This window comes from Salarias fasciatus, chromosome 1 (genome assembly GCF_902148845.1).
Source record: "Salarias fasciatus chromosome 1, fSalaFa1.1, whole genome shotgun sequence".
Lineage (NCBI taxonomy): Eukaryota > Metazoa > Chordata > Actinopteri > Blenniiformes > Blenniidae > Salarias > Salarias fasciatus.
The window spans coordinates 3,670,160-3,682,606 of record NC_043745.1 but is presented as its reverse complement, the minus strand read 5'-3'; the positions used below and the strand labels follow the sequence as shown (position 1 = coordinate 3,682,606).

The window sequence follows — 12,447 nt, the reverse complement described above, 5'->3', positions numbered from 1 at the left end:
CTCGATATACTCCCACAACACGGCCGGCTGCCTGGCAGCCGAAGTTAACATTTTCAGAGAAAATATTCCTTGCCTCCAATCGTCCGATGTAATTCATTTTCCATCTCTGTTCATTAATCATTGTTAAAATTAGTGATCCATTTCTTCCACTCTGCCATCTGCACTCAGCTTCCTAACAAACATGACACCTCAGCGCATAATAAAAGCTGACAGCTACGAGGAGGCCTTTCCAAATAGCTTTCTGCATATGTGCACCTCCATGTCTTGATGCCGTTGTCAGACAAAAAGTAGGTTATTTAGACCAGTGGCTGGAGAGAGAGAGGGAGAGAGAGCGGGAGAGGGAGAGAGACAGAGGGGTTACATGCTGCTATGTGGGTGTATGTGTGTGTTTATAGTGAAAAAAAATCCGACAGGTCTTCGTTAGGAACTGTAAAAAAACTGCAGATGGGTCTGATCTGAAATGGAATGTGTTCAGCGTCCCGATAAGGCGAATTCCCACCCGGCAGCGCGGGGAGAACGAAGCCTCCGCGATACGGGCAATTATGAAATTGTAAGGAGGCAAAAGAGGCAGTGAGAAAGCGAGCGCGAGAGGCCCTAAAAGGCTTAAGTATCCTGTTTACCCCGACAAGGTTTTTCGCTTTAACTTCAGCTGGAGCGCTGTTGTACTTTTCCATTTGCGTTTGCCTCCAACAGCTGTGGCGTTCGCTCCTGTTTGTTGTGATACTGCGTATCGGCTCGGCTACACCCAGATCGCACTCGGCTGAGCTGAAGAGAGCAAAACAGCGCAAGACATCACACACACAGACACACACACACACACCACACCGCCAGCCACTTGAAAACACCTCCTGACGGAGGGCTGTCCCTGTCTGACCTGGTGGAGGCCGGGACCAGCAGATGCAGACCGAGGTGGATCGAAAGGTAGCAGCTTAAAATCCAGGATTACTTCAAATTAGGTTAAAACCAGTGTCGTCTGTGTGTGTGTGTGTGTGTGTGTGTGTGTGTGTGTGTGTGCACTCGCACCTCATGGTAGAATTAAAAAACCAAAACTGATTAGTGAAATGAGTCGAACATTCTGTTTGTATATTCAGTAAAAATAAGTCTGAGTCGAGTCTGAGTCGAATCACTACACAGACTTTAGAAATTCATTAATGTATGTTTCGTGACAGAAAATCTCAAAATGACACAAATTTCACAACATATGTGTCTGTATTTAATATTACAGTGATTCCATGAGGTGGTCTCCATCAGTGGGGGTCAGGGGTCAGCCTTTCCATCCCACTGTGTTTATTGGGTGAACACTCACGTCTCAATGTGTCCAAAGGAAAAATGAATGCCTTGGAGGATACAGAAAACCCTCATCCTCACTGCCAGAGGAGCCAAATCTAAGAGTTAAAGTCAGAGTCTGAGACATTATCATGCTGACAACACTTCAGGTAAAACGTTCCTTCCTGTAAAACCAGTCATTCTCTCTGTTTTGGATTTTTCTTTTGAACGTGGCCGAAAGCCTTCAGTCACTCATCTGATTCCAAACCCCTCCATCTAGTCAAAAAGTTCAACTTGATGTATTTAAAGCATCATTCAGGTGAAACGAGAGCAAATTCTTCAATTTGAAACTATTAAAAATGAAAAAAAAATCAGTATAAAATAATGATAGAAAGTAGAAAGTGTTTTCCTCCTTTGTGCCTCGTCTCGCTCTCTCTCTCTCTCTCTCACACACAGATTACTGCGAGTACCTTCAGCCAGTCTCTTGTTAACACCCCCTCCCTGACTGTCCCTTCTCACATCCACACACACATATGCACAAAATCACAAGTATGCGCACACACACACACACACACACACACACACACACACACACACACACACACACACACACACACACACTTAAAACCTCAACAATCCTGTGCTGCTGCTGGAGTCCTCTGATTCTCTTCTCCTCACACACACACATACACACACACACACGCGGTCAGGATCCCTCCCTGGCGAGGTGTGTGCGCGTGAGTGTGAGTGTGTGGTGTGTGTGTGTCTCTGCCCGAGGCACAGCACATTAATCTATATAATGCCCTCAAAGAGAAGGCTTTTTCACACCGCTAACTGCCAAGGACTACGAGGGGCAGCGGCTGAGCCATGATTCAGCTGTTAGTCCAACTGGCGTCCCTGCACACACACACACACACACACACACACACACACACACACACACACACACACACACACACTACTTGCACCCCGTCGCCACTCCCACATCCCTCTCAGCACACACACAGTGCATGTGCAGGAGTCTGCACTTGCATCCTTCGCTGCTAAGGAAGAAAACGCAGAGATGTCAGCTCTCTCTCTCTCACACACACACACACACACACACACACACACATACACACACACACACACGGGAGGGAAATGTGGGTAAAAAGTGCCTTTCCTGCCTCATCTCCACATCACCTTTGATTTAAAGGATCTTCACGCCACCTAACCGTCAGACTTTTAAGTTTCTCTTATGTTCATGGTTATCAAATTCTTATTCTTCTTCTTATTATTATTATTGTTATTATTATTATTATTATTAGTATTAGTATTAGTATTATTATTATTATTATTATTGTTACATTTCATTTGTTCAAATTTAATTCATTTTTTGTGCTGCTTAATTATGCATTGAAAAAACACAGTTTAAAAGTTACCAGAGGGCGTTGGATATGAAACAGTGTGTAATGTGGCATTTTTTCAATTTTTAAATACAATATATTAATGAGCCTTATCAGGGAAGGGGTTTTAAACGTTAATGACAGCAGGAACCTGGAGTGTGTGAGCTGCGCTGCACACTGGAGTTACATGCAAGAGAAGGTGCAGGTACTTCCCAATTCAAATGGAAAATATGGAAAAAAATGTTTTAAACTGTGAGAGTATTTGCAGTGTCAAGTCAATCTGGTGCATGCGACCATGTGAGCATTAAAATATATGCTCAGTGTGTCAAAAAGGTCAAATGTAGGGGATCATTTTAGAAATGGATGAGAGCGTTTGGCGGAGGTTGGCCCATTTCAGAGAGAGAGGGGGGCTTCGACTGGAGGCTGTGGAAGAAAACCAGAAAGACACTTTCTAGAACCTGAAGCAGACCTGAGGTGTTCAGAGAAAGAGAGGCGTGCTGAAACCCTCTGGTGTCCAGGATGTGGATTTGTCGTGTCTGTAGCTGTTTCATCGGATTTGTTATATGTGTGATATTTTTCCAGGAATGTCCCACAACTGCACACGCTCCCTCCGTTAGGTTGCGATATTTCTGTTTTCACCGTCATATTTCAAGCTGCAGCCCCGGTGAAGCCGCCTGCCCGGCGCAGATTTAATATTCATTTGTTGCACGGAGGGCCACAAAGCAGACAGACAGACCGAGCCGGAGCGCTGATTGGAGGGCCAGTGCTCAGAGACAGACGGCGAGCAGAAGAGCAGCTAAATCATCTTGACATTCAGCGAGAAGTAGCCACACAGAGAGCCGCGGCGGCCGTTACTTCTCCCATCCACTAATTTGGTTCTACTTAACCCCTAAACACCCCCTCTTCCTCCTCGCTGCGGCGGGGAGGGGCCGGCGGCGGACGGGCGGCGGAGGAGCGCGCGCGTGCACGGAGGAGCGTGCACGGAGGCGCGCTGGGCTCGCAGTGACACATTTAATTCCAGGTTCTCGGCACATGTGAATTACTGCAGCCTGATGAGGGAGAGAGGGCCAGGCCCCGCCGGACTGATTAGCATCATTTAAGAAAGTCTTCCTTTTCCTTCTGCCTGCCTCACTGACCCCTCCTCTCTCTCCCTCTCTCTCTCTCTCTCTCAAGATGGGTGGCATCCTCAGTCCTCAGCTCTAAGTCAATATGATTCCTCCACATATTCACTGAAAACTGCACCGCAGCCTTCATTTTCTCAAAGAGCAAAGAGACACAACTAGCCTGAAGACGTATAAATATATATAAATATACGTCAGAGGGCCATATGATGCAGTTTTTTTTCCTTTCTTTTTTTTCCCAGCGTGTGTAAAGTAAATAAGACAGAGCCTGTTTTATTTGTGCATATTTCCCCCCCTTCTAAATTATATAAGCCTTGCACATGGCTTAAAATTTTGTAAAGCTTTTCTCAAAATCCTACTTATGGTTGCCATTCTGTGCCAAAAAGTTCATCTGGCCTGTAAATTTAAGCATGGATTACAAATATTCAAATCATGAGCTTACTGTTCAAATAAACATTTCCAACAGGGAGGGGAAAAGTTGCAAGGCATACACTTTCAGCATAATTCCTTCTCTGGCACCTCCCCCTCCAACCCCCCCACCCCCCACCCCCACCCCTTGCTCCTAATAAAACAACCACACACACTCACAAAAAATAAATAAAGAAAAAAAAAAGGGGGGGGGTCAGAGTGGAAAAACGCAAAAAGAAACGCAAAAACAAAAGGCAGAGTTAAAAGTTTGGCGTCTTCGTTTTGCCGTGCGGCTGGATAAACAGCCTTGATGAAATATGTAATTAATGTAATTGTAACCACCTATGCAATTACAGTCCGCCGGGGTGGGCTTCCACCGCGCCCCTCTCCCCCCCCCCCCCCCCCCCCCCCCCACCGCCACCATAGGACAATAGGGCACCTTATTACAGTTTTAAATGGGGGAGGGAGGGGGGGAGGGAGGGATGTAAAAAGAGAGAGAGAGCGAGCGAGAGAGGGAGGCTTAAGCTGGTCAGCTGCTCGCCACATGGTAGAAATAATAGGGACTGAAGTCACAATCATTTCGGCTTTGGTTTAGCTTCGCTATCACTGCACTTTATAAATAACTGACAGAAAGTCCCGAGCGTCCAGGGATTTCTCCGCAGGAGCTCTGGGTGATACGCACTCTGTGTGACTGGGAACTGGTCGGCGATTGCGATCTGCATCCGGCTCTCTGGATACAGAGTGAAACCGAGGGCAGAGAGGCAGGGCGGCCGGCCACTTCCTATCCAATCTGCACCAAAACATTCATTTCATACCTCAATTAGCAACCAATTGTCACCAGGGTTAAGGAAAGGGGGGGTTGGAGTTAGGGGTTATAAAGTTTGACAGTTCGGCTGTAAAATGACCCACATTAAAGACCTGGAATGAGAGAAAACTGCAGGTGCAAATTGAAGGGGTAGGGTTTGAAAGTTTGTCAGTGCGTGTATGAAATAAGCACATTGCAGATTGGAAATGGGTCTAAACAGCAGGTCGGAAACCACCTGGGTGGGAGGTGGCGGAACAGATCGTAGGGTCACAGTGGAGCTTTGACAGCAAAGACACAAATCCAGGCGTCAACCTTGAGTTTCACAGCTCAGGGTGGTTCCATGTTTGGAGGTTTGTGAATTCAGCCAAGAAAAGACGCAGATTGAAGACGTGAAGCGACAGAAGTACAGAAGTTTGTCGGACTGGTATGGTCGGATCACTTGCTTAACTGTTTGTCAACTTACAAAATGACCCAGGATGACTAAACATCAGGCACGAACTGAGCCGTATCGCAGAGACAGACCAGTCCGATCGGTTTGGACTTTGTTGGGGATTCTAAGATTTCCTGTTTCTACACCTGAAATTCCACCTACAAAACAAAAAAAACATCCATTGTTTTTCAATCTATATGTGAAAAAAGGACTTTGCTGGAGAAAAACACGTTGTCACCAATGTGAAGTCGAGGTTTGGCTGAAGGTGCGGGGCCACTACCCCGGGGCCCCCATTCAGACTGACAGCCGGGTGTTATCCCAGGGATTAAAATAGCCCCTCTTCCCCTGCTGCCCACCCCTGCCCGAGCATTAAAGTCTTCCACATTTTGCAAAATTGCAAACAGATGCAACTCAAGTACCTGCAAATAATCTGCCAAGACCAATTTCAAAAGGGAGATTTCAGAATGTGCGGGAGTCATTAGAGGGAGTATTATTTCAAGCGATGAGCGCGAGAGGGCCAGCAGTGGATCACCCAACCAGATGGGTTCTGCTGCCTTTTATTCAGGGGAAGAAAGAAGCCGCCCGACGTGTTCTTCATCCACAACCCCCCCTCCCCATTCCTCTCAAATGAAGATATATGGCGCGTATGAAACAATTACGGCAGAATATTGGAAGTTTCAGAAGCAACCAAAGAATGTCAAATTTCCTTTCGAGTTTCTCAAAACAATCTTTTCATCTTCTTCCCAGCGAGGATGGAGGAGGGGGGCCGGTGGCTGGTATTTTTCGATGTAAACGAGGATACAGACAAAGAGATCTGAGGCTCTTTTTTTTTTATTGTTTTGTATCAAGTGTTAAATATGAAAAAAGAATTAAAAAGGTAGGCGCCTTAAAAGGGGCCTGTGGCGTATGTAAATGAAATATGCTTCAACGTCGTAATTTGCAACCGTCGCCGCTGCCGTTGTTGTTACTTTTTTTCCCTTTATTCACAACAGTTTATCTGAAGTTTTTTTCTTTCTTTCTTTCTTGGTTGCGGCTTTAAAAGCGACGCACAACAACAAAAGAGTTCGGCAATTAAAGACGATTTTAACACCCAAGAACTGAAGCAAACTTCATTAGAAGCTCCATCCAGCTGCTGACAAAAAGACGTTCAGATTGCATCTTTAAGCATCCGCCATGAATAATGTATCATGAAAACACACTGGAGCTTCTCTCCTTCCACCCGTTCAGATCGCTGACCAGCTCTTTATTACCAAGAAAAACCTGTTTCTATCAAACGCTATGTGACGAGGTGACTGCTTATTATTTCTCATGAGGGAGTGAAAGCATGCAGAATATACAATCTAAAAAAAAATAAAAAAAATGATCGGAATCACCAAGCCCTTGAAACAATACATATTCAATCAAATTCCTCATAATTGTAACAGTAGGAAGCATTTTAGGCATTCCACCCACAACAAACAGGCTTTGTTCTCCTGTTATGAGAGGCAGCGAGGGGACACAATCAAGTGCGTGAGAAAGTCAGGAACGCAGGATTTTCAAGCAATTCTATTCTATTCACCCCCCCCCCCCACCCCCAAACTCACTCACTCTCTCACCTCCCCCCTCTCCCCAAGCCCTCCTCCTCACCCCCCCTTCCTTTTTTTTTTTTTTTTTTTTTTTTCTGTCAGGGTCGCCCATATTATTTGCTTCCTGTTTCATTGTAGCTGGCAAAAAAGAGGGAGTTTGGTAATTGAGTGGTACAGAACATGTGCCCTCCCTGCTCGCAGATGACAGATGGATTATAAAAACTTCAAAGGCGAGCATTTGGAGCACCAGGGGAGAGATGCTAGGTATTTGAACTATCATTCTTTACCCAGGAGACAATGACTGCCTGACATGGCGCATACATCAAGGAATAGTGCAACAGCACAGACATAATCCAGCACACACACACACACACACACACACACACACACACACACACACACAACCACACAGCCTCCTTTACTCCTCTTCCCTCTCCTTCCCTCCGTGCTATATATTTAACATCCTGTTCTGAACAACTTTTTGCAGCGAGCTCAGGAACAGAACAAGTGGGGGGTAACGCTGATGACGAGAGACGAGGAGAGGCAGAGGGAGGAGGAGGAGGAGGAGGAGGAGGAAGAACAGTGACGGATCTTTTCTTTGAAACATGTTTTGACGTCTTTTCACCATTTCACCTGCCTGCTCTCCGCGTCCTGTGGTCAGTTAAAGACTCGGTCAGATCACCAGGCCTCGAGGAACGCTGTGAGTACAACTGTACTGTGCAGCGTGTGTGTGTGAGAGTGTGTGTGTGTGTGTGTGTGAAGGGAAGAATGGTGGGCGGTGACGCCTATAATCATCTTATAAGCATGATTTATGAAAAAGGGCCATCTGCTTTGCCTTTCTTAAGCATGGAGGCAACCTTTAATAATATAAGGACATGGGGGGAAAGGGGGGATGGCGGCGGGCGGGCGAGTACAAACAAGAGAGGAGGGTGAGGAGCGATTCACACACAACCATTTCAACACTCCGGTAACCCAAATGCAGGCGCCCCCTCTCCTCCACCTCCTCCACCTCCTCCTCCTGCCTCGTCTACTCCTCAGCATCCAGCCATTAGTTCAGATGGCAGCTAATCACTGTTGACCTCCCCTGTCACAGCATTTAACCCCCGGCCCCTCCTCTTGACCCTGGAGGAATTAGCAAGCGTCACTGTAGCACACGCACACGCACACCCACGCACACCCACGCACGCACACACACACACACACACACACACACACAAAGTACCATGCAGATGGACTGAAGGTCCATCCTACTTTGTTCTGTACCCTGATTTCCATGAGAGGGTTAGAGAAGAGGAAGCCAGCGCGGTTACGCAGGTCATAAACGGCTCCAACCATCCCTCGTTTGGTGAAATTCAACCAAAATCACTTTCAGATGAGCTTTTGTCTTTAATGAGAACACTCAGCAAATAGACTGAAACGAGTCACTTTGTGGTCTTTTCTTTCATGTGAATTTCATTGAAAAATAAAGCAGGTGTGTTTTTCTGGTGTTCAGCTAATGCAGAAGTGCCAAACACACTTTAGCTCAGGAGCCACACACAGTTTCATTTCATCTAGAGAGGCCCTGACCAGCAAAATAATGCCATAAAAACCTTTAAATTTAAACTTCAAAGTTTTATTCTTCACAAACCAAAACACTTACTAAGAAAAATGACTACAATCTCAACATAAAGCCAATTTTATTGAAACCTTCTGGTCCAAAACACAGAGAAACGTCCCTGAATCTTCTCCTATAGCTGTTAGATTCTGCCTGTTTTTACAGCCCGGCCTTCGGGCTGATGTTAGCTAGCTAGCCCTCATGACAGAGTCTCCCATATCTCAGCTCGGCTCTCAGTGTAGAGTTGTGTTCAAAACTCCTAAGAAATCTGTTTAGAAAAAAATCAGCGTCTCTTTGAAATAGTTCCAGGTTTCCTGGGTGGTTTGGCAAGGCCGAATGGGAGCCTCTTGTGGGCCGGTTTTGGCCCACGGACCTGATGTTTCACACCCCTGAGCTAATGAATCCACTTTTAGCTATCAATGACGAGAGAAATAGCAAAATGAAATTATCCCGAAACCATTTCCTAAAACAGCAAACTTCTCCGACTGAACGGCGAACAAACATCTTATTTGATAACGCATTGAAGCACCGTAAAAACGATACGAGATTCTCCTGGCTTAAAGTCGTCGCCTGGTTTAGTCTGCAGGTCAGACAGAAGGAGGCATCTGTAAAAACAAAGCGCAGGCTGGAATAACATGATATCATCCTGCATTACACACATAGAGGCCAGCAGAGCGCTCATATGAGTGGCAGTCACGCCTCAGCCGCCGCCCTTTGACCTCCCTGTGACCTGGAAACAGCTTCCAGCGCCAGGGGCTTTGAGGGACGGGGGGGGGCTCATAATGTGTAGGGGCATGCAGCATATGCTATTGTGTCACCAACCGCATGCATACATTTCCACCGGGCAGATATTAGATGCACCGCCCCTCCCCCGCCCCCCTCCACGCATGTGGTCACCTTTTCAGTGTCCATCAGGATTTGTGGGTCTAATCCTCGTCGGATCATCTCATCAATGCCTAGGCTGTTTATGTGTAATAGATCCCATCTAACTCCCTCCTCTGCCTCACCCCCCGGTGTTCCCGTTTGACCCCTCTCCAAAACCCCGTGTGACCCCTTCCTTATCTCCCTCCAGGCCTCAGACAATCCTCTTAACCAGTCTCTGTGATTCCATATTTCATTATTTATTTAGACGAACAAAAAAAAAAAAAAAAAAGGGCAAATAAGAGAGAAGAACTTATGGCGATATGAATAATGAGACCTGTTTCTACAGAGCTAAACGCTGACACAGTTTCTCAGACTTGTCCATCCTCGAGTCGATCTCACCTCATCATGAAAACTTTAAAGCCAAAAGTTCACCGTTAGCTGTTGACTTCGAAATCTTTTCCAATCAAGTCGTTTGACGACTTCTCTCTGGAAACCTGTCGCAGCTACACCATGCAACTGTATGTATGTCTCTCCACCTTCTTTCACATCTCTCCTCACTGTCTTCATCCTCCTCCTCCTCCTCCTCCTCCTTCTCGAAGCCTCGCAGCATGTGTAAGCAGGAGCGCACGTGCTCCCCTCGCCCTCATTACCAGCTAACTACGCTGTTTGATTAAAAGCGTGTACAGAGAGGAAGAGAGAAAAAAGGGGAGCGAGACAGAGAGAGAGAGAGAGAGAGAGAGAGAGAGAGAGAGAGGAGGAAGAGGTGGAGGTGGGGGAGGAGGAGGAAGAGAGCGGGGGGGAGAGACGAACAGGCCGAACCTCCATAATTAAGATCACTTCACAGATTACCTCCGGCAAACAAAAGCGCGGCAAGCGGCCGCCCGTAGCCTCAGAAATGAGATGAAAAAGGGGTGTTGAGGAGGAGACTGACCTCCGCCGGGCTCCGCATGAGCACAAGTGGAGCACCCCACCCCCACCCCACCCCCACCAGATCAGGTAAGACCAGACAACCGGGCAGAGGCGACAGTGGACGAGTCAACAAACCGAGACGAGCGTTAGCGGGAAAACAGCGGCCATCGCTATTCACTTCGAGTTTCACATCTGAAAACAATAAGCCCCGCCACATGTTCTAATATTCATATACTTCTGAAGTGTTTGATGTTTGTAGATCCCCCCATCGCAATCCAAACGGGAAACAGAGCAGCGAACAAAACTCTCCACATGTTGTGTTGGAAGCGTCTGACGTGACGTCTCTGTTTTCCTCCCCGTTCAACACACTTTCTCCTCATAAATGTAAAACTGGCCAACATGAAATGAAGCCAGGGCCACACGGCGGGGGAGTCATTAGCGCTCTCGCCTCACGCTGCGAAGACCCCGTGTTCGATTCAAGTGCGGGCCTCGACACTGTGGAGTTTGCATGTTCTTTCTGTGCAATGGGTTTCCTCTGGCTGCCTGTGATGAAATCGTTCTGAAGATGTGGATGAAGAAGTGGGAGCGATGTCACAACCCTTCTCCTCCAAACGCTTCCCCAACGAGCAGCGTCTGAGTTCCTCTATCGCCTCTACTTCCCGTTGAGATTCAAGGCGCTCTAAATGATCTCCTCGTCAGTCCGGCTTCGCCGCCGCCCTGCGAACCCACTCTGATCTCCACTGGAAATGGGGAGGTGGAGGGACGAGGGGGGTACGGACCATTACTCTAGATCACAGAGATCTAGAAAAGAGCGCTCCGAAGCCCTCAGGGGCTGATCGGCAATCAGAGAGATAGAGGCTACGGAGGAGGGGGGGGGGGGATAAACCGTACCTCAACTTCACATCTGTAGAACAAACTGTCTTCCATCCCTAATCCGAAGCAGCACTGCCATGAGACTGTGTTACTGGTGGGTGGGTGCTGTGATGATGATGATGATGATGATGATGAGGGGGAGCGGTGTGCCGAATGAGAGGAAGACGTCCGTTTAAAGGGGGACATGTGGAACCGAAGGCTGGTAATGCTATGCTAATATTCACAGGACTCCTAAAGACAATTCTCAAGTTTGAATCCTCCAGAAGGGCCAGCTCTGGTCTGGTCAGGTATCATCACAGTTCACAGGTTGCACCTTTATTTGAAAAGTCAAACTTTAATATGAGAGAGAAGGCCAGACGAGGGGTCAGACCACTGGACACACTGGTGCGTTGGTACTGAGCCTTTACTACAGTTCAATAAAAGATTTAGTTCTCAGAAGACCAGTTAAAATTCCTGTTCTGTTGACGCATTTTGAACCTTCATGATCCAACGTTTACAGCAGTGGAGTCAGATCAAAGAGGATCTACTCAAACCCACCAAGACTTTATGTTACTATCATTGTGTGATGGGGATGTTTGTTCAATTATCTACTTTTTATATTTTTGCAGCTGCGACAGAGAATCGTGGAGACGGAGAATAAAAGCCGGGCATGGTTTGCTCGCTGTGATGAATTGTTGTAAGATGTAGGATCAAACGCTGGACTGTTGCCCATCGCGCCGCCACATGATAGCTTAACTTCTATAACACGTGTAAGAATGTGTGTTAAGTATTTTTGTGACACATAAAGATCTGAAAGGCTGTCGGACGGATTCGATTGTAAAGGGCAGATATTCAGTTGGGAATTTTAAGTCAGAGACGGGAATGAAATCTAGCACAACTTTTTGGGCGGCTTTCTTCGGTTATCAGGAAATCGTTTATAATTGACTGTTTGGAGATTTAAATGTCCGGATAACAATATTTTGGTTTATTTTATTATCAATGGCCAACTGGAAAAACATGTTCTCTCACCTCCAGTGAGTCGAGGATAGCACTCGGCTAGCTGAATGTACGACACATAGAGCTTCAGAGAAGCCTCGTGAAGAACACAGAAATACGGAGATATATGAGAAAGTCAGCTTTAGTATACGATATAAATGAACAACTCTGCGTAACGCCCTCACAATTCTGACGACATGAACCATCAGCAGTGGTCACACTTAAAGCGGCACAATTTGAAGTGCAGCTCAG

The 12,447-nt window shown here is 46.7% G+C and overlaps 1 protein-coding gene across 4 annotated transcripts in view; it reads right to left on the bottom strand.

Annotated features, from left to right (window-relative positions):
- Positions 1-12,447, bottom strand: part of znf536 (zinc finger protein 536) — a 230,425-nt gene that overhangs the window by 206,007 nt on the left and 11,971 nt on the right. The window lies entirely within an intron of this gene.